Raw genomic sequence first — 22,017 nt, 5'->3', positions numbered from 1 at the left:
CTGCCACACTAGGCTTTTGAGGGGTGTGGGCAGACTCCCGCAATCTGCAGGGCCCACCTCTCTCTGGCCAGAGTGAGGTACCAGTGTGGCCACGTTATCTGCAAAGGGCCTGGATCCAGGTACCTTTGCAATTCCCCTGAGTGACAGGGCTGCCCTTTGTGGAGGGGGAGATTAGAGGCAGGAGGGTGGCTGCTGAGCCCTCACTAGGGTGACAGGAGACGTCAGCCCCCTGAACACCGCTGAGCCTCAAGACCGATGGACCGACGGGAGGAGGAAAGCCATGACAGGTCTGGAGGAGATCCAAGAGGGAAAGGGAGGAGGAAAGAAAGCCCAGCACACAAAGACTAGGCCTGTCTTCACACCTGCAGAAAAGAACAGAGCTCACTGGACTAGGAGTTGGGGGTGGGGGTGGGGGTGGGAGATGGAGGGAGGGCACTAGCTGATAGAAGGTGCAAGGGGGGGTTGCATGGGAGGGGGAGGTGAATAATTCTTCCTGAAAGAAGCATGTCACAGGAAGATAGCTCAGCCAGACACTTCAAATAAAGGGAAGCGGTCGTGGTGACAGGGGACATTCTTTGCCTCTGTGTGCTATAGGGACCAGAGTACTGAGACATCGGAAAATAAAAGATGTTTGAGTTGCTTCACAGATTATTTTTTAAAGGCCGGCCGTCACCACCACCAATGCCACCACCCCAGTGAGGATGGAAGCTGGATCTCATGGAGAGTCCGTTCCGATGACTCTGTCACCCCATCTCTCCCTGTGCCTTTATTTGAGGGGACTTGCTATTCTTCGAGCTCCTGGAAGCAACTGGTCTACTTGACTCCAGAGCAGGCCAGGGGCATCCCTTCATCCAAGCCCGATTCGCTCCCATCCGAAGTAGAGGCAATGCTCCATCACCAACTCTGTGCTTGACTAAGGGCTGACCTTCCCATCAAGGGCCACTTCAGAACTCTCCAAAAGTCCTGCATGGCCTTGGTGAGGCCTCTCTCCTTGGAGATCTTCATTTCCTTGTCACTTACTGGGTTCATTCATTTCTTCAGCAAATATTGATGAAGTCCCTGCTAGGTTCTAGAGCTTTGACTATAAAGGCAAAAATGGAACCGACCCCACCCTCAAGGAGTTTCCATTGGGGTGGAGTTCAGGGAAACAGCACATGGCATTTAAATCAATACAAAGTCTAGAGTAGGAAGGCAGTATAATAAAAACTGGCTTTTACACGGACAGTTAAGTAGTGCAGTGGATAGCCGGCTGAGCCTGGAGTCAGGAAGATTTGAGTTCAAATCTGGCCTCAGACACTTACTAGCTGAGTGACCCTGGGCAAGTCACTTAACCCTGTTTGCCTCAGTTTCCTCATCTGAAAATGAGCTGGAGAAGGAAATGGAAAACCACTCCAGTATCTTTGCCAAGAAAATCCCAAATGGGGTCACAGAGAGTCGGACATGACTGAAAACTACTAACCAACAAAAAGTGCAGTTAATAAGAGTACTGGACCTAAAGTCAGGAAGGCCTTCATTTAAATTGTCTCAGACATTTACTAGTTGTGTGATCCTGAGTAAGTCACTTAACCTCGGTCTGCCTCAGTTTCATCATCTGTAAAATGGTGATATTATATATATATATATATATATGTATATATATACACCTACTTCCCAGGGAGGAGGGAAGGTAGGGCAATTGGGGTTAAGTGACTTACCCAAGATCACAGGCTAGTTACTTTGCAAATCTTAAAGTACTATATAAAAGCTAGTCATTATTCTTGTTCTTGCTATATTTTCACTTATTTCTAGATTATAAATTTCTTGAAAGCAGAGACTAAGCCTCTGTATTTCCAACAACTAACATGTACTAGGTGTTTTACTGCTGTTACTCAGTACACAATGACTTTCTATTCCTTGGCAAAGCTAAGCTGCGTATCATAAAAGTCTAAAATTTATGACTCTCAAAATATACAGTGGCTAAAATTAACCAACTCTAAGGATAGGATCGAGTTCAAAGGTCAAGAAAATCACTGACTTTGAGTATATTATATATGTATAGATCTAAATATAAATTACACATTTATATATTTCATGAAGCCATTTTCTTCAGGCAATTTATAGATTAAAACTGAACCAAGCAAGACATTAAGGATAGAACAGAACATTGCCCCTATGAATTAAAAATATTTGGTCAGAGCCAGATCTGACCATAATTTCTTAAGCAGATTGATGAGGGGGGGACCTCCAGAAATCTTATATACACACACCTGTGACCTCTGCCCTCTAATCACCTCACTTACCATAGGGATAGTCCTTTGCCTGGAAGGTATATCTATTGACATTGTCAATGCTAAAATTCATCTTTAATAAAATTTTCCTACCCCTTAATTTCCTTCCCTTGTCCCACAACACATTAAAGGTCATCCCAACAAGTGTATATCCTCCTGAATTTTCCCCTACCCTGACTCCTCCTTCATTACCCATTAATGTTCCCTCCAATAGTCCTCATAAATGATCTCTCTCTTCCCCAAAATCTTGCAGTGCTGTAACTGTATTCGCTTGGCAATATAGTCCCTAGGGACATCCTATCCTTCAGATTGTGTGTCAAGTTCCATGGACACAGTTAATCTTTAAGATATGCTCCAAGTTCATTTCCACTCAAAACCATCACTCATGAGCCCCCACCAATGCATTTACTTTTTTTCCAGTCAGAGGACATGATTGATTGAAAGAAAAGACACTTAATGAAAGAGTATAGCAAGAAAAGTAGCAATAACAATTAAGCTCATAAACCTGGGGTATGCTCCATATGAATTCACATACCAGCATATTTATGAATGATATTCAAGATTTATGAACACATGTTGAACATTTGTGGATAGGCATCCATGTAAGGAACGCATGTGATCAGGGCACACTTTTGAAGGCTTACACATGTAGTAAAGAAGGATACATACATGGAAAGGCACATGCATATGGTACACAAATGACCAAGATTCACATGTGGAAGAGCAGCTCATCCTCTGATGCTCCGAGATGACCAATGACTTGTAGTGATATTATTGTACTCCTGTCATTGGTCTCAAGTGGTGTGTGGTCCCTTCTGGGCATGAAGTCTTTGCAGCACTTAGTCTCTAATGATGATGATCTTGGGAGGTTGCTACTTGACTGCTCCACAGTCTCTGCTGATCACTACTAGGTACAGCTTTCAGTTTCTGGCTTCAGCTGGTATTCTCAGATGATTGCTGCCTCTTCCTCATAAAAGGAAAAGTGGGCTCTGCCATTTCTCTTTTAAATTCAACCCCAAGACTTAAGATTTTTAAAGCATTTTTACAGAAAGGTAAATTTCTCACATAGCTGGTCATTGGGAAAAGAAAAAAAACATTAACAGCTTTTCTTTAAAAAAAAATTATTTTCCCCCAATTACAGGTAAAAACAATTTTTAACATTTTTTAAAGTTTTGAGTTCCAAATTCTATCCCTCCTTCTCTCTCCTCCTCTCTCCCTGAGACAGTAAACAATCTGATATAGGTTATACATGTTATACATATACATACATGATATAGGTTATACATATACAAGCTTTTTTTTTTTACCATGGGAGTGGGGGTGGGGGAACAGTCAATTCTCAAAGCCTTGGCTGAAATAAGTATTTCCTTTCCAAAAGGACATTCCTCACCCCAAGTGCCAAGCTCTTTAGAATACAGAACAGTTCCAGCTAGCTTGTGACCACAAGCTGAAATATATTTTTCAACTTCCCCTTCATACTTATTCAGGAAAGGGTCTCTGTCAGAAACATCACACTAACTTAGGGTTAGAATTTCTTGGTGGCTACTTTCTTATTGTCCAGTTGCTGAATTGAACCAAGCATGTTTTAAAAACACACTTTTTTTTTAAAAAGAGCCTTTTTGTGTAAAAAAAGAGCCAAGGTCTCTCTGGTTCCAGTCCCCTAATTATTTTTGTCTTCCATGTAAATGAATGAAAGATGAAAAGGAACAGGAGCAAAAGACCAAGCCCAGGAGACAAGGTTATTGTTTTCCTCTTCTCAAGCTGATCCCTGTCTTTTCTTATATAATATGGTCAGCCACAAGTCACCCTACTTCTGTCACAGTTATTTGTGTACATGTCATATTTCTATTGAACTGTAAGCTCTTTAAGGATAGGGCCCCTATTTTACTCATCCTTGTGTGACATAGAACACTAAAAAGAACCTCTAATACACAGTAGATGTTCAATAAACATTTGATGAATTAATAATTTCCCCCAATATCATCCATCATTGGAAATATACGGATTGTCGAGGTAGCAGCAGCCAAGCTTCTTCTAGCTTTTAGATGGTTCTGAGGTCTCACAGAAGGAAGATGCCTTCAAGCACAATCCACTCTCTCACCACAGCCTCCAAAACTGAAATAAATCCCATTCCACAGACTCACCACAAAGATGAGACTTTTTTTAGCCTAGAAGACCTGAGGGACAGGATAACTCAAGCCAGGAGAGCACCCAATGTTTAGGGTTCCATTCAGACTTTTGAAATCTGTTCTAATTCCATGTTCCATTGCTAAGATTGGAATGGACTGCAATACTAGAGGGCACCACCAGCGGAACTCATACAATTGTCATTCTGTATTTGAATGTTTTAATCAATCAGTTTTTATTACACACTTACTATGTGTCAGGAACTGTGCTAAGTATTTTAATGTGAGTTTCTCCCCTTATTTTGTCTGTAATCACATATTTCCAACATGAATTCTGCCATACCTTTGATGAGTTTCATTTAAGTTGGAAGGACATATGATTAGTTCGTTTCCTTCTCAGTTTAAGTCCATTCAAGACTTTTCTCCTAGATCAGTTTAGGAATATAATTATCAAAAGTGGAAACTTATATCTTAATCCACACTTCCTAAACGTTAGGATCAGAGGACTACAGATTTAGAGCTGAAAGGAACCTCAGAAGTCAGCTAGTCAAACCATTTCGTTATATAGATGAGAACACTTGTGGTCAGTCACTTGTCCAAAGTCACCCAGAGAGTAAGTGTAGGTAGTGAAGGGATTTGAATCCAGACTCTTTCTTCTGAACCACATTGTTTCTTCCAGCTATAGTCTAAAAGAAAAATGTTTCTATTGGTGTTATTTTAGCATTTTTTATTTTCCTAAACATTTGATGATACAGCATTTCAATCCCAAACCACATTTTCAGCTGTCTTCACCTCAGGTTGAACATGCCAGAGAAAAGGAAAATTTGCTTATATAAAGCTATCTTTTTTCATTTGTCACTGTTCTATAATCAAAACAATAAAGTTTTTAGCTCTGCCTGATTCTGTTATTTTTAAATCCATACTTCAAAACTAGCCCTTTTAACCTTATAAAATTTCACTTTTGTCTAGTTTCACAAAACTTAACTATTCCTGGTCTTCATGTGGGTTTCTCCCCTCCAAAACCAATATGGTTTATATAGTAGCATTTCTCCAAAGACTCATATTGTTTTCACACTTGTAATCTAATTTATCCTCAGTACCTCTCCATAAGCAGAAAAGGCCTAATTAAAATGGTTAGTCATTTGATAGCCAAATGATATAAAGAAATAAATAATATTGGGAGAACCAGACTAAATTTCTACAAGTCAAACAGTCCTCTATTCACCCTGTGTGATTCTTCTCTTACCTCTTCTTTGCTTTAAAGTCTTCCCTCCTCCAAACCCAGTATGGACTAATAGGATTCTGGGTATCTTCTTTCTTCTTGGGAGTCTACTGGTCAATAGTCATTATGATATATCTGATCATGTCCCCAGAAACATGGCAACTCCATGTAAGAAATGCCACATAAAGTCCATGTTAGTCTTGTTCCCCAACCCTAATATTTTCCCAAGATCATATGTGTATCTATCAAGCAACCACAGAGATACAGAATAAAGAACAGAAAGTATCTTTGCCACAAATATACTTAACAATCTAACAGGGCTACTTAGAAACTGGATTTTAAGGGAGAAAAAAGGTCAACAGTTTATTCTATATGAGTTAGTAAGGATGACTAATTTAATTCTCATTCTATCTCTCTCTGGAGAAAACACTGAACCAGGAGTAGTTTACCCTGAATTATCTCCTTAATCTTCTCATCTGTAAAATGGGCACAGTGACATGATCTGTTTATTGATCAAATTTTAGAGGCTTGACAATAGAAAAATTACCTTCCCTCTGCCTTCCCACAATACCAGCACTGATGCTATCACCAGCTCTGGCTGCTGAAAAAATTCAAAGCATTTAATAGCCAACATCCCACTGGTAATATTCCAAGTAGCAACTTTGAAAATTAGGTCACAATGGAAAGAAAAGTAGTTTGAAAACTTGCCTCTCTTCTATATTACTCTCTTTTTTAAGATTTAATTTTTTTGCTTTTTTGGAGAAGGGAAAGCAGGGCAATTGGTATTAAGTGATTTGCCCAAGGTCACACAGCTAGCAAGTGTTAAGTGTCTGAGGCCAAATTCGAACCCAGAAACTCCTGACTCCAGGGCCGGTACTCTATTCACTGCGCCACGTAGCTGCCCTGTTCTATATTACTCTTAAGTGGCAAATACCATCCAGACCTATGCTCCCTTCCTCTGGACAAGATACACCATGACATATTACTTCCGTACTTTATCAGAAATGGTCTTTGTGGCACCAGGGGGAAATCTTGTAGGCTAATAGACCTCTGAAAGCTCTCAGCAAGGCTATATTAAAGGGCTTGGGTAAACTCAAGGTGCCCCTCACTACTTTATGAATTTTCCCATCTCAAAATGGAAAGTCATCCCTTGTCTCTCTTCTCCTGAGAAGAAATGAAGGTATGGACAATCCCAGTGAAATGATAATTCCTTCAAGGTGTCTCATGTGTTGAACCCCTCACAGCATCACAGAATCAAACCTGGAAGGAACTCCAGAGGCCACTAAGTCCAATACTTATCCAAATGAGAATTCCATTTGCAACTTACATAACAAGATATCAGGCAGTCTATGCTGATGTCAATGATGACGACCCCACTATCCTCTTGGGAGGCCAATCATTCCAATTATTCTTTTTTCTCCCCACTTAATAGTATTTTTTTTTCTGATTACATGTAAAGATAGTTTTCACCATTCACTTTTTAAAAATTAATTTTTAGTTTCTGACACTCACTTTTATAAGATTTTGAGTCTCAATTTTTTTCTCCTTCCTCCTCTCCCCCCTCCCCAAGATGGCAAGCAATCTGATATAGGCTATACATATACAATCATATTAAACATATTTCCACATTAGTCATTGTATGACAGAAGAATCAGAATGAAAGGGGAAAAGCACAAGAAAGAAAAAGCAAAAGAGAGAAAATAGCATGTTTCAGTCTGCATTCAGACTCCATAGTTCTTTCTCTGGTTGTGGATAACATTTTCCTTCATGAGTCTTTTGGAATTGTCTTAAATCATTGCATTGCTGAGAAAAGCTAAGTCTATTGTCATGGTCATCACACATTGCTGATTGTACAATGTTCTCCTGGTTCTGTTCATTTCACTCAGCATCAGTTCCTGTAAGTCTTTGCAGGTTTTTCTGAAATACACTTGCTCATCATTTCTTGTAGCACAGTGGTATTCCATTACATTCATATACCACAATTTGTTTAGCCATTCATCAATTGATGGGCATCCCCTCAATTTCTAATTCTTTTCCATCACAAAAAGAGCTGCTCTAATTGTTTTTGTTTGTTTGTTTGGGGGGGGGGGTGTTGTTGTTTTTTTGCTTTTTGGAAGCAGGAAGGCAGGGAAATTGGGGTTAAGTGACTTGCCCAAGATCACACAGCTAGTAAGTGTTAAGTGTCTGAGGCCAAATTTGAACTCAGATTCTCCTGATTCCAGGGCCAGTGCTCTATTCACTGCACCTAATTGTTAATAAGTTTTTCCTTACCTTAATTCTAAATCTCAGTGTCTACAACTTCTACAAGTTGCTCTTAGTCTACTGCCCAGCAAAACAGTTGTAATCCCTCTTCCACCTGGTAGCCCTTCAAATACTTAAAGACAATTTTTATGTCCCCATGCCCCCAAGTCTTCTCTCCTCTAGGCTAAATATTTTCATTTCTTCAAATGATCCAGGTGTGGTATTGATTTTAGCCCTTGTATTTCCTTAGTGTCCTCCTGAAGGAGATACCCAAGAAAGAGGAGACAAAGTCCCTACCCTCTGGGCACTTACCATCCAATTGGGAAGATATCATACTTGGTCATTCTGATCCATTTTTTCCTCTTAGGCTGGTAGATATATACTTACTATGAAATATATCTGCCTCCCCCACAAAGATTTAGTGGATCATAGGATTTCAGAGATGCCTTTGAGAGCTCATAGGATCATAGACAGAGCAGTGGCTCCCATTCAGTGGGATCCTCGGAGGTTCATAATGATGGTCCAAGGGATACAGGTTAAAAATTATTTAATGGTGCCTTAAATACTAAATAAGTATAAAGACTATTGTGAATAATTTATTAAAGTACCCTAGGAGTTCACAATGCTTCTTTTATTGAAGGGGGTTCACAAAACAAAAAATTTTGGGGCTCACTGAGGAAACTGAGGCCCAGAGAAAGATGTGAGGTCCTTAAAGTCACCCAAACATTAACTAGTAGAGGTAGGATTTGAACTCAGGTTCTCTGACTCCAATAGCACTCCATGCACCACAATGTCATTTAGTCCCAAATCTAGCATTCCATGTACCACGCCATCATCTTCTAGTCCAATTCCTTATTGTATTACTGACGAAACTGAGCCACATAGAGACAAAGTCTCTTGCCCACAGTAACACAGTTAACATTTACATTCTGTAAATGGCAGAGCTGGAGCTTAAACTCAGGTCTTAGGATCATTGACCTAGAACTGGAAGGAACCTGAGAAACCCTCTCATTCAACTCCCTCCTTTTACAGATGAGGAAACTGAGGTCCAGGAAGGTCATTGTCCAAGGTCACCCAGGTAGTGTCAAAGGTAGGATTTGAACCTGGATACTCCATCTCCAGAGTCAGGGGATTCTTTTTCCTCTGATATCACAATACCTTCTTCCACACTCCAAGTCCAGTGCTTCCTCCACCACATTGTAAGGACTTTTTCATAAGGACTAAATGAGACAACATATAGAAAGACAATCACAATACAAGCAGTAGCTGTCATCATTTAGCTTTTTGTCTCCCACAACCAAGCTTAGGATCTTCCTTAAAGAAGAAACTCAGGAAAAAAATTATCATCTGTAGCATTTATATAATGTTTGCAAAGTATTTGCAGAGACCATCTTATTTTAAAAAACAAAAACAAAAAACTGTGCTTATGAATGATAAAACAAGTAGAATGCTGGGAAGGAGGGAATGTTGGATGTGGAATCAAAGGGTCTGGTTTCCAGTATCAGGTCTGATGCTTGCTAGCTGTGTAATCTTAAACAAGTCGCTGGATCTTTCAGAGTTTTCCTTTTCTTATCTCTAGATGACCTAGGACTAAGAAAGTTGATCTATCCATTGATAAGCATTGACTAAGTGCTACTACATGCCAAGCCCCATGGGTAAAATTCAGAAGAAGGACAATCCCTGCCCTAAAGGACTTTCCTTTCCACCCTGGGAGAGTTGGGAGTGGAGAGTAGATGGGAGGTAGGGGGAAACATGCATAACTTAGAATTCAGAAGAACTCATTTCTTTTTTTAAAATTTATTTATTTTTAGTTTTCAACATTCACTTCCATAAGATTTTGAGTTCCAAATTTCTCCCCTTGCTTCTCCTCCCCCTCCCCAAGATGGCATGCAATCTGGTATAGGCTCTACACATACATTCATGTTAAACATATATTCACATTAGTCATGTTGTAAAGAAGAATTAGAACCAATGGGAGGAATCACGAGAAAGAAGAAACAAAAAGAGAGAGCATGCAAATAGTATGCTTCCCTCTGAATTCAGACTCCATAGTTCTTTCTTTGGATATGGATAGCATTTTCCATCATGAGTCTTTTGGAGTTATCTTAGATCCTTGCGTTGCTAAGAGATAAGTCTAACAAAGTTGGTCATCACACAATGTTGCTGTTACTGGGTACGGTGTTCTCCTGGTTCTGTTCACTTCACTCAGCATCAGTTCATGCAAGTCTTTCCAGGCTTTTCTGAAGTCCATCTGCTCATTATTTCTTACAGTACAATTGCATTTCATTACATTCATATACCACAACTTGTTCAGTCAATCCCTAATTGATGGACATCCCTTCAATTTCCAATTCTTGGCCACCACAAAAAATCTGCTATAAATATTTTTGCACATGTGGGTCCTTTTCCCATTTTTATGATCTTTTTGGGAAACAGACCTAGCAGTGGGTTAAAGCATATGCACAGTTTTATAGCCCTTTGGGCATAGAGAAGAACACTCATCTCAAATCTCATGTCCTTACATTTTTCTACCTGCATAACCACAAACAAATTCCTTAATTTTCTGAGTCTGTTTTCTTACCTTTAAAATGAGTGTAAAGATATGTAGGGGACAGTTGGATGGCACAGTGGATAGAGTGCCAGGCTTGGAGTCAGAAAGACTCATCTTCTTGAGTTCAAATCCGGCCTCAGACATGTACTATCTATGTGATCCTGGGCAAGTCATGTAACCCTGTTTGCCTCAGTTTCCTCAATGGTAAAATGACAAACCACTCCAGTATCTTTGCCAAGAAAATCCCAAATAGGGTCACAAAGAGTCAGATATGACTGAACTACATCAACAAAAATACATATAGGATATGTACAGATTCGTTGCTCTTTGGATATATCCAAAGTACCACTACTAGGACTATATCCCAAAGAGATCATAAAAAAGGGAAAAGGACCTACATGTGCAAAAATATTTATAGTAGCCCTTTTTGTGGCGACAAAATACTGAAAATTGAGGGGATGCTCATCAATTGCGGAATGGCTAAATAAGTTGTGGTATATGAATGCAAAGGAATATTATTGTGCAATAAGAAATTATGGACAAGCAGATTTCAGAAAACCCTGGAAAGTGTTGTGGAAACTGATGCAAAGTGAAGTGAGCAGAACCAGGAAGACACTGTACACAGTATCAGTGACATTGTATGATGATCAACTATGAGTGACTCAGCTGTTGTCAGAAACTCAATGATCCAAGAAAAGTACAAAGAACTCATAAAGGAAAACACTATCCATATCCAGGTAAAAAAAACTGATGGACTATCACTGCAGATTGAAGCATATTTTTTCACTTACTTTATTCTTTCTCATTTTTTCCCTTTTGATATGTTTCTTCTGACACAACTGTGACTAATTTGGAGACATTTTTACATCATAGTACATGTATAAACTAAAATCAAACTGCCTACCATTTTTAGAAGAGGGAAGGGGAGGAAGAGAGGGAAAAACATTTGGAACTAAAAATCTTGTAAAAATTAATGCTAAAAATTTCCTTGACATATAACTGGGGAAAATAATAAAATACTATTAAAAAATATGTATAGGGCCTACCTCTCAGAAAGGTCTACCATAATGGATGGAGAGTTTACCTTGACTGAATTCATTCCCCACCTTTGAAGCCTACTGGCTATGTGACTATGGTCAAGTCACCTAACTGCTCAATACTCTAGGATAGAAGTTCTAATCCAAGGGATTTGTGCTAAGAAATGTTACATGGATTAAAAAAAAAAGGGAAAGGACCTATATGTAAAAATATTTTTCTTTTTGTGGTGGCAAAGAATTGGAAATTGAGGGGATGTCAATTAATTAGGGAATGGCTGAACAAGCTGTGGTATGAATGTAATGGAATACTATTGTGCTATAAGAAATGATGAGCAGACTATTGAATTAATAAATAAAACCAAGAGCTGGTTTTATGAAAAAAACAACAAAATTGATAGACCCTTAGTCAATATGATAAAAAAAAAAGAAAGAAGAAAACCAAATTATGAGTATCAAAAATGAAAAGGGTGAATCTACCTCCAATGAAGAGGAAATCAAAACAATAATTAGGAATTATTTTTCCCAATTGTATGCATATAAATTTGACAATCTTAGGGAAATGGATGAATATTTACAAACATACAAGTTGCCCAGATTAACTGAAGAGGGAGTATTAAATAATCCCATCTCAGAAAAAGAAATTGAACAAGCCATCAGTCAACTCCTTAGGAAAAAATCTCCAGGGCCAGAGGGATTCACTACTGAATTCAATCAAACATTTAAAGAACAATTGATTCCAATACTCTGCAAACTATTCGGGAAAATTAGTGAAGGAGTCTTACCAAATTCTTTCTATGACACAAATATGGCACTGATACCTAAATCAGGAAGAGATAAAACAGAGAAAGAAAATTATAGACCAATCTCCCTCATGAGTATAGATGCAAAAATTCTAAATAAAATACTAGCAAAAAAACTACAGCAACTTATCTCAAGAATAATACACTTTGATCAGGTAGGATTTATTCCAGGAATGCAAGGATGGTTTAATATTAGGAAAACCATCCGTATAATCAACCATATCAACAATAAAACTAACAGAAACCACATGATCATCTCAATAGATGCAGAAAAGGCTTTTGACAAAATACAACATCCATTCCTATTAAAAACATTAGAAAGTATAGGAATAAATGGAGCCTTCCTTAAAATAATAGGTAGCATCTATTTAAAGCCATCAGCAAGTATTATATGTAATGGGGAGAAGCTAGAAGCATTTCCCATAAGATCAGGGGTGAAACAAGGGTGTCCACTATCACCCCTCTTATTCAATATGGTACTAGAAATGTTAGCAGTAGCAATTAGAGAAGAAAAAGAAATCAAAGGAATCAAATTAGGCAAAGAAGAGACCAAGCTATCACTCCTTGCAGATGATATGATGATATACTTAGAGAATCCTAGAGAATCAAGTACAAAACTACCTGAGACAATAAATAACTTTGGCAAAGTTGAAGGATATAAAATAAACCCACATAAATCCTCAGTATTCCTATATATTTCCAATGAAATTCAACAGCAAGAGATAGAAAGAGATATCCCATTTAAAGTTACTGTAGACATTATAAAATATTTGGGAATCTACCTGCCAAAACAAACCCAGGACCTGTATGACCATAACTACAAAACACTTTTCACACAAATAAAGTCATATCTAACTAATTGGAAAAATATCAATTGCTCATGGCTGGGTCGAGCTAATATAATAAAAATGACAATTTTACCTAAATTAAATTATATATTTAGTGCCATACCAATTAATTTACCAAAAAACTACTTTATAGAGCTAGAAAAAATAGTAACAAAATTCATCTGGAAGAATAAACGGTCCAGAATATCAAGGGAATTAATGAAAAGAAATGCTAGGGAAGGTGGACTAGCTATACCAGATTTCAATCTGTATTATAAAGTGGCAGTCATCAAAACTACTTGGTACTGGCTGAGGAATAGAGGAGTGGATCAATGGAATAGATTAGGCACACGAGATTCAGAAGTCAGTGACCATAGTAATCTATTGTTTGATAAACCCCCAGACCCTGGTTTTTGGGATAAGAACTCACTATTTGACAAAAACTGCTGGGAAAACTGGAATATAATATGGCAGAAACTGGGCATAGACCATTATCTAACACCATATACCAAAATCAAGTCGAAATGGGTACATGATCTAGATATAAAGGTTGATACTGTAAGCAGTGTCCTAAAACAAGGAATAGTTTACCTATCAGACTTGTGGAGAGGGAAAGACTTTATGACTAAACAAGAATTACAGAACATTATAAAATGTAAAATGGATAACTTTGGCTACATGAAATTGAAAAGTTTCTGTACAAACAAAGCCAATGTAACCAAGATTAAGAGGGAGGTGGGAAATTGGGAAAGAATCTTTACAACCTATGTCTCTGACAAAGGACTCATTTCTAAAATATACAGAGAACTGAGTCAAATTTATAAGAATACAAGTCATTCCCCAATTGATAAATGGTCAAAGGATATGAACAGGCAATTTTCAGAGAAAGAAATTAAAGATATCTATAAGCACATGAAGAAATGCTCTAATTCACTATTGATTAGAGAAATGCAAATCAAAATAGCTCTGAGGTACCACATCTCACCAGTCAGATTGGCTAAGATGACAAAACAGGAAAATGACAAATGCTGGAGAGGATGTGGGCAAACTGAAACACTAATGCATTGCTGGTGGAGCTGTGAACTGATCCAGCCTTTCTGGAGAGCAATCTGGAATTATGCCCAAAGGGCTATAAATACTCTCATACCCTTTGATCCAGCATTACCACTCCTAGGGTTATATCCCAAAGAGATCATAGAAATGGGAGAAAGACCCATATGTACAAAAATGTTTATAGCAGCTCTTTTTGTGGTAGCAAAGAATTAGAAATTAAGGGGGTGCCGATCAATTGGGGAATGGCTGAACAAGTTGTGGTATATGCATGTTATGGAATACTATTGTGCAATAAGAAATAAGGAGCAGATGGACTTCATATTTACCTGGAGAGGCTTAAAAGAACTGATGCTGAGTGAGAACAGTAGAACCAGGAGAAATTTGTACACAATTACAGACACAACGTATGTGTGATGACCAACTTTGATAGACTGGACTCTTCTCGGCAATGCAGTGATATAAGTCAATCCCAAAAGACTCATGATGGAGAGAAATATGTGCATCTAGAGAAAGAACTAGAAAGAACTAAGTTTATATCCAGGTGGAAGCAAAATACCTGATCTTTTTCCTTCTCTTATTTGGTTTTATGTCCTCTTTTCCATTTTTCATTCCAGCTGGTACAATCCGTCCTTATAACCTGACTAATGTATAATGTGAAAGAATTTACAGATCCTATACTTGACTATAAGCCACCATGGGGGGAAGGGGAAGGAGGGGGACAAAGTGTGAAACTCAAGGAATTGTGGAATTGAATCCTGTAAACTAAAAGGAAACAAATTAATAAAAAAAAAAAAGAAATGATGAGCAGGATGCTCTCAGAAAAACCTGGAAAGATTTACATGAACTGATACAAAGTGAAGTGAGCAGAATATTGTTTACAGTAACACCAGTATTACACAATGATCAGCTGTGAATGACTCAGCTATTCTCAGCAATACAATAATCTAAAACAATCCCAAAGGATTTATGGTGAAAAATGCTATCGGCCTCCAGAGAAAGAACTGATGGAGTCTGAATGCAGATCAAAGCATACTATCTTTATGGGGTTTTTCTTTTGGTCTGTGTTTTCTTTCACAACATGCTTAATATGGAAATATGTTTTGCATGATTGTATACATATAACTCATATCAAATTGCTTGACTTCTCATTGAGGGGACAGGAGGGAAGGAGAGAGAGAATTTGGTACTCAAAATTTATAAAAATGAATGCTAAAAATTGTTTTGACATGTAATTGAAAAAGAATAAAATATTTAGAAGCCTTAAAATTTTTCATGATGGGGGACGGAGCCAAGATGGTGTTGTAGAAACAGGAAAACTCCATGTGCTCCCCCCATAACCACTTCAAATACCTATAAAAAATGACTCTAAACAAACTTTAGGGATACAGAATCCACCAAGTGAAAGAGAGAAACAAATCTCCCGCTAAAGGAAGCCCAGCAGGCAGACAGGAAGGATTCATTGCAGTTGGCTGGGAGCAGAGCCCAGCCCTGCCTGAGCCCACGATTTTAGCCTCAGGGTGGCTCGACCAGCTGTGGCTGGAGGGACTTCAGGAGAGTGGATGACCAGCAGCTGTGGTGGTTTCCAGAATTATCAACCCATAAATGCCAAAGACAAAGTGAGAGGTCAGTATGGACTTTGGCAACAAGGGGTACAGGAGTGCGGTCCACTGACCTGGAAAATAGATTCAGGAGAGATCATTTAAAAATTATTGGACTACCTGAAAGCCATGATCAAAAAAAGAACCTAGAAATCATCTTTCAAGAAATTCTCAAGGAAAACTGCTCTAATGTTTTAGAACCAGAGGGCAAAATAGAGGTTGAAAGAATCCACTGATCACCTCTTGAAAAAGATCCCAAAAAGAAAACTCCTAGGAACATTATAGCCAGGTTCCAGAGTTCCCAGATCAAGGAGAAAATATTACAGGAAGAAACAATTTGAATATTGTGGAAACACAATCAGGATAACACAGGATCTGGCAGCTTCCACATTGAGGGATCAAAGGGCCTGGAATATGATATTCTGGAGGTCAAAGGAGCTGGGATTAAAACCAAGAATCACCTATCCAGCAAAACTGAGCATCATGTTTCAAGGGAAAATGTAGTCATTCAGTGGAACAGAGGACTTTCAAGAATTCTTGATGAAAAAACCAGAGTTGAATAAAAATTGGACATGCAGATACAAGAAGCAAGAGAAGCATGAGAAGGTAAACAGGGAAAAGAAATCATAAGGAACTTATCAAAGTTGAACTATTTACATTCCTACATGGAAAAACGATAATTGTTACTTATGAAACTTTTCTCAGTATGAAGATAGTTGAACAGAATATAAATGTACATATATGTATACATACATATATATGTCCATATAGGAGGGTATATAGGCATATGAATACATATGTGAGTGTGTGTATATATGTGTACAGGTATACCTAGACAGAGGGCACAGGACCAATTGAATAGGCAGGGATGATACTTAAAAGGTGAAATTGAAAGGTGAGAGAGGAATATAATGAGAGGAAATGGGGAGAGACAGAATGGGGCAAACTATCTCATATAGAAGAGGCAAAGGAAAACTGTTACAATGGAGAGGAAGAACAGGAAGACAAAAGGGAATGGGTCAACCTTACTCTCATTGAATCTGGCTTGGGGAGGGAATGACATACACACTCAATAGGATATCTCACCCTGAAGGAGAGTAGGGGAGAAGGGGATGAGGCGGGGATGATGGAGGGGAGGGCAGATTGGGGGTGAGGGTTGTTAGAAGCACACACTTTTGAAAAGGAACAGGGTCAAAATAGAGAATAGAACAAGTGGGGGGCGGGATAGGATGGGGGGAAATATAGTCAGTCTTTCACAATATATCCACTATGGAAATGTTTTGCATAGCTACACATGTACAACCTATATGGAACTGCTTATCTTCCCAGTAAGGGTGGGTGACGAGGGAGAAAGGGAAAGAATCTGGAATTCAAAGTTTTAAAATCAAATGTTTATTTTTTACATGCAACTGAAATAAGATATCCAGGCACTGGGGTATAGAGATCCATTTTGCCCTACTGAAATTCAGAGGGGGGTGGGGGAGGATATAGGAGAGAGCAGATTTGGGGAGGAGGTATTCAGTGAGATTGCTGTTTTGGGGTGGTAGGTAGGGGAAAGATGGGGAGAAAATTTGTAATTCAAAATCTCGTGGAAATGATGTAAACTAAAAATAAACATAAAATTTTATTTAAAAATTTTTTTCATGATGCCTTAAACAGTAAATAATTGTAAAAAAAAAAGTTATGAGTCTATTGCTTTCCTTGTCAAGGGTGGAGGAGAGGTAGACAAGAGGGAGAGAATTTGGAACTCAGCACTTCAAAAAATGTTTAAAATTTTTTAAATATAATTGAAAAATATTTCACAAAATAAATAAAAAAATTTTTAAAACAATATTATAAGTAGTATATTAAATTACTCTGGAAGTTCACAATATATTTTGTTGCTGTTGAAAGGAGTTCATGTTTGGGAACCACTAATCCAGGAAACTCTCTAAGAGCATAAATTTCAGAGAAGTTGCTCTTCTACATTGGTGGAGAGTTTCCTCACTGGGAGTTTCCTAAACCAATGAGCTCACAGGTACAATTTCTATTCCTCTTCCATTCTATTCTACTTCACAAAGTTATTGTGAGATTCAAGTGAGAAAATATAGGAAAAGTATCCGGAAAATTTGAATGAGAAATACAACTCTCACCTCTTGCTACCACCCTTCTCTCTATGGTCCCTTCCAACTCTAAATCTGTGTCCTTCCTATGAGGTGAGCTGGAAAGAAATGTAACAGAATTCAGTGGGGGAATCTGGGAACACTTAGGTCTCTTTCAAAACCATCCTTTCTCACTCCTTCATCTTCAAAGTCTGGGAACCAAAACCTGATGCCTCACTGGGAAAAGCTCTTCAATTGCAGTCATGGAAACTGATTTTTAATTCCATCTCTGCTGTTTACTATTTGTGTGAGCTTGGGCAAGTCTGAAATTTCTCTGAGACTCAGTCTCCTCCTCTGTAAAATAATTATATCAGAGATATTTAAAAGGGGTCAGTGAATAAATGAGGGAAGAGGCTGTGAACTTGGATGATAAAAAAAACTCTGTCTTTATTTTTAGTAACTTCCAACTGAAATTCAGCATTTCTGTCAATTATGATTAAAAAATAAATTAAAAAAAACTTTCCAAGACAGCATCACCAGACTGATGGAGGGGTCCATCGCACAAAACACATGCTTTCTAAGATTCTCTAGAGATGCCCTCTAAGGCCCCAGACAGATGATGCTAAGCTCCCTCTGGTCCATGACCTTCCTGCCCCTGGGAGTGGATTGCACGCCTGAGGTCAGTCCCTAGAAGCCTCTGCCTTTGATAGGGTTATGATAGGGCTTTGATAGGGACTGAGGGGGGAATGCTGCCCTCACACTATAACTGGAACTGTGGTGATGTCACTGGATTCAGGCCTCAGGGGGACTACTCTTGGGAAAATTGGTTTGGATTCCAACTGGGATGGTGCACTGGGATTGCCTCTGCTTTCTCATCTCTGAGCTAGGCGGCTGGTCCTTGGACCTTTGGCGCCTCCTCGTGGTCAGAGCTGCAGTGGCCTCGCACCAAGGAAAGGGAATCCTATGGGATCTCTCTGAAGGTGGAATGAACCTCAAAGGTAATCTAGCCCAGTTCCCTTCTTTTTACAAATGAGGAAACTGAGGCCCATGGAGGGAAATGACTTGTCCAAAGGTCACATAGATATCATAAGATCTTAAGTCCAGAGCTGGAAGGGACCTTGGTGGGGTCAGAGCACTGGTTTCCCTTCTGAATCACATAGGTTCAGAATTGGAAGGGACCCCAAAATCATCTAATCTGGTTTGTAACTGAACAGAAATTCCCACTGTAATACTCCTATAAAGAGGCAGCCTTCATTTTTCAAGCACATTGTAGTCTGTTGCCTTAGATAAGTTTTCCCACCCCCACTCCCACCCTCACCCCCTGGAAACATTCCAGACCCTGGAAGAGTGAGCAGGAGTTTACAAGCAACCCTACCAGATCACTTAGCAGCATGCTGCAGCAACACGTAGTAACTAAACCAGTAGCTTTAACCTGGCAGGTTCCTTAAAATAAGTCCCTCTAAAACAGATAGCATGGGATTTAGAGCTTGGAGAATCCTTGGAGATCTTCTCATACAGACTTCTCATTTTATTCAGATACAACTATGTGCTTTCCCTGAAAAGCCAAATAGTAAAAGCAGTAGTGACCAAGTGTTATTTGGGGTCAAGGAATCTTTCTGCTGCCCTTCCAATGATACTTAATAGGCAACTCTCTCTGAGAAGGCTGGCCCATATGTGGGTCATCCCTATGCAACAGAGACGACATCTGGGAATATACACAGTTGGTGGCCTGCCTGGTGGAACATGGCGGCAGGCTGCCCACAGAGTTATTTGGCTCCTGCACCTATATGTAAAAGTTTCATTTAAAACATTCACACATGCTGCACATTTTGGAAAATAAAGCCCCGTTTATAAGCCTTAATCCAAACTCAAACCACCCCTGTTATCCAACGTGGGAGAGTCACATTGCTATGAGAACCTTCCCAGAAACATTTCCTGACTTGACAAAATGTGCAACATTAAAAGTTGTATTCACACAAATGTCTGCGTTTGATTTCCTTCTTTAAAACCCACCTCACCAAAAATAATAAAAAAAGGCAAAAATAAAACAATCTCAGAGCCCAGCTGCTCTTCTCAGACTCAAATATTTGCCAATTTCACACACACAAAAAAGTCCACCTTCAAAACCTCAGCCAAAGTCTGTCTTTCATCCTATGGAGTGGGAAGAACCCAGGCTCTAGGGTTCTCAGAGGGCTTGGCTTCTGCTCCTCATTTACTGTCCTGGGTGGCCTGTAGCCAAGTCACTTGACTTTTCTGGGCCTCAGTTTCTTCATCTGTAATTTTGGGGTTTGGACCAAATGATTCCGTCCTGGAAACTATGTCTATAAAGTCATTGCCAGGTTTCAATTCAATACATCTCAATTCAACAAGCACTTATTAAGTGCCTACTATATACCGAGCAAGGCTAGTTGCTGAGGATAGACAAAAATAAGCCAACCCCTTCCCTCAAGAAGTTTACATTCTGTTGATAGGAGGGAATAGGTCAATAAAAGATACATGCAAAATAAATACTAAATAAATTGAGTAGTGCAGTACTTATGGGGAAAATATGGAAAGGTCTTTTGTAGCAGATAGCAGTTGAACAGAACCTTGAAAGGATTTGGAGGTCAGAAAGGAGAACATTCCAGGCAAACTTAAGGAGACAAGAGATGGAACGTCCTGTATGGGGAATAACAAACAAGTAGACGAGTTTGCCTGGAAGGAAGAGTAAGGTTGGGTGTGGGAGAGCAGGGAGTTACACATAATAAGCCTGAAAAGAGAGGCTGGAGCCAGATTTTGAAGGGCTGTGTAATGTCATACAAAGGAGTAGGTATTTATCCTAGAAGCTTCTTGAGAAGGAATAATGAAATAGCAAATGGATGCTTCAGGAATATCAGTTCAGCTGTCACCCACCTCTCTTCCTTTGAAGTTCACTGCACTCTGTCAAGATCCTTGGTGCAATCATCTATGACCCTCCAGGGCACTCCCCCATCCCCAGAAAGTTTAGCACTTGACTTATAGTCTTCTCCACTCCAATCCTTCTACAACTCAAAGACCAAAACCCATTGGTCTTGATGTCCTGAACTCCCATGATTTCTGTTTCTAGTTCACTGCAACCATACACAGAAGTAGTCATACCTTAGATATCCCTCCATCCCTCATCAACCAAGTGCTGGAATACTTATTTATGAAAACTTGGTGCTTGTGTATAGAAGGGACCAGAGAGAGGAAAGGTTCCATGCAGGGAGACTGATTAATAGACCATTACAATAATCTAGGCAAGAGGTGATAAGGGTCAGAATTAGGCTAGTGGCCATGTGACTGGAGAATAGGGGACAAATATGAGAGTTGTATAAAATCAAAATTTGACAATGGGGACAGGGGTGGCAGGAGGACTATGGGAAAGTAAAGAGTCTACACTCCCACGATCAAAGTATATGAATAGAGTTTTCAAAAGAAGAAATCCAAACTATCAATATTTTTTTGAAATGTACCAAATCACTAACAATGAGGTTAAAGCAGCTCTGGAATTCTACCTCATATCCATCAGATGGACAAAGATGTCTGAAAAAGAAAATAGCAACTATTAGAAGAGCTACAAGAAAGTAGATATGTTCATGTACCTTTGGTGGAGCTGTGAATTGGTCCAGGCATTCTAGAAAGTGATTTAGGAAAAAAAGGGGGGGGGGCATCGAGGTGGTACAGTGAGTAGAGCACTGGCCCTGGAGTCAGGAGGACCTGCGTTCAAATCTGACTTCACACATTTAATACACTTACTAGCTGTGTGACCTTGGGCAAGTCACTTAACCCCAATTGCCCTCCAAAAAAAAAAAGGAAATGAGGAGCAGACAGACTTCATAACCCGGAGAGACTTCTATACACTGATGCTGAGCGAGAAGAGCAGAACCAGGAGAAATCTGTACACAATTACAGACACAACTTATGTGTGACAACTAAATTTAAAATAGGCTGGGCTCCTCTCAGCAATGTAAGGTTATAAGACAACTCCAAAAGACTCATGATCGAAAGAGATACCCACATCCAGAGAAAGAGATGCAGAGTCTGAATACAGATTGAAACAAACTACTTGCTCTGTTTCTTTTTCTTGTTTTGTTTTGTTTCTTCTTTCCCACTGACCATTCCATCAGTTATAATCCTTCTTTACAACCTGACTAATGATTAATGTGAAGATATCTATAGATCCTATATTTGACTGCATGCTGCCATGGGGGGGG

Source organism: Petaurus breviceps, unplaced genomic scaffold (genome assembly GCF_028583685.1).
Source record: "Petaurus breviceps papuanus isolate PSGF00001 unplaced genomic scaffold, PetGlider_PUasm1.0 174, whole genome shotgun sequence".
NCBI lineage: Eukaryota > Metazoa > Chordata > Mammalia > Diprotodontia > Petauridae > Petaurus > Petaurus breviceps.
Note: the sequence above shows the minus strand (reverse complement) of the source record.